Source organism: Euprymna scolopes, chromosome 45 (assembly GCF_053919585.1).
Source record: "Euprymna scolopes isolate OS-2025 chromosome 45, ASM5391958v1, whole genome shotgun sequence".
In the NCBI taxonomy this organism is placed as follows: domain Eukaryota; kingdom Metazoa; phylum Mollusca; class Cephalopoda; order Sepiida; family Sepiolidae; genus Euprymna; species Euprymna scolopes.
Genome location: NC_136526.1, coordinates 33,893,716 through 33,895,824, shown reverse-complemented (window position 1 = coordinate 33,895,824; position 2,109 = coordinate 33,893,716).

Below are 2,109 nucleotides of genomic sequence, written 5' to 3'. Positions count from 1 at the left end.
TTTCATTATTTCTGTGAAAAACATTCAGGTTATTTTCATTATTTCTGTGAAAAACATTCAGGTTATCTTTCATTATTTCTGTGAAAAACATTCAGGTTATTTTCATTATTTCTGTGAAAAACATTCAGGTTATCTTCATTATTTCTGTGAAAAACATTCAGGTTATCTTTCATTATTTCTGTGAAAAACATTCAGGTTATCTTTCATTATTTCTGTGAAAAACATTCAGGTTATCTTTCATTATTTCTGTGAAAAACATTCAGGTTATTTTCATTATTTCTGTGAAAAACATTCAGGTTATCTTTCATTATTTCTGTGAAAAACATTCAGGTTATCTTCATTATTTCTGTGAAAAACATTCAGGTTATCTTTCATTATTTCTGTGAAAAACATTCAGGTTATTTTCATTGTTTCTGTGAAAAACATTCAGGTTATTTTCATTATTTCTGTGAAAAACATTCAGGTTATCTTCATTATTTCTGTGAAAAACATTCAGGTTATCTTTCATTATTTCTGTGAAAAACATTCAGGTTATCTTTCATTATTTCTGTGAAAAACATTCAGGTTATTTTCATTATTTCTGTGAAAAACATTCAGGTTATTTTCATTATTTCTGTGAAAAACATTCAGGTTATCTTTAATTATTTCTGTGAAAAACATTCAGGTTACCTTTCATTATTTCTGTGAAAAACATTCAGGTTATCTTTCATTATTTCTGTGAAAAACATTCAGGTTATCTTTCATTATTTCTGTGAAAAACATTCAGGTTATTTTCATTATTTCTGTGAAAAACATTCAGGTTATCTTTCATTATTTCTGTGAAAAACATTCAGGTTATTTTCATTATTTCTGTGAAAAACATTCAGGTTATCTTCATTATTTCTGTGAAAAACATTCAGGTTATCTTTCATTATTTCTGTGAAAAACATTCAGGTTATCTTTCATTATTTCTGTGAAAAACATTCAGGTTATCTTTCATTATTTCTGTGAAAAACATTCAGGTTATTTTCATTATTTCTGTGAAAAACATTCAGGTTATCTTTCATTATTTCTGTGAAAAACATTCAGGTTATCTTCATTATTTCTGTGAAAAACATTCAGGTTATCTTTCATTATTTCTGTGAAAAACATTCAGGTTATTTTCATTGTTTCTGTGAAAAACATTCAGGTTATTTTCATTATTTCTGTGAAAAACATTCAGGTTATCTTCATTATTTCTGTGAAAAACATTCAGGTTATCTTTCATTATTTCTGTGAAAAACATTCAGGTTATCTTTCATTATTTCTGTGAAAAACATTCAGGTTATTTTCATTATTTCTGTGAAAAACATTCAGGTTATTTTCATTATTTCTGTGAAAAACATTCAGGTTATCTTTCATTATTTCTGTGAAAAACATTCAGGTTATCTTTCATTATTTCTGTGAAAAACATTCAGGTTATTTTCATTGTTTCTGTGAAAAACATTCAGGTTATCTTTCATTATTTCTGTGAAAAACATTCAGGTTATCTTCATTATTTCTGTGAAAAACATTCAGGTTATCTTCATTATTTCTGTGAAAAACATTCAGGTTATCTTTCATTATTTCTGTGAAAAACATTCAGGTTATCTTTCATTATTTCTGTGAAAAACATTCAGGTTATCTTCATTATTTCTGTGAAAAAACATTCAGGTTATCTTCATTATTTCTGTGAAAAACATTCAGGTTATCTTTCATTATTTCCGTGAAAAACATTCAAAATATCTTACATTCATTATTGCTTTGAGAAACATTTAATATATCTGGCATTTGATATTCATTATTTCTGTGAAAAATATTAAATATATCTTACATTTAATAGCCATTATTTCTTTGAAAATGTGTCTGTAAATAAACATTTTTAAAAATGTGGTAACGTTACTGGTTATCATCACCTATTTCCTATGACGTGTATAATGTGCATGACGTAATCAAACAGCAACCTTAATATACGTGATCGCCAATATCTTTTACCAAGAAAATCATAATTTTAATTTATCACACTACGCAATAAAATATAAAATAAAATTTAACACAATGCAACAAAAACTAAAAACAAAACTTGAAATCACAATAAATTAAAAGAATTAT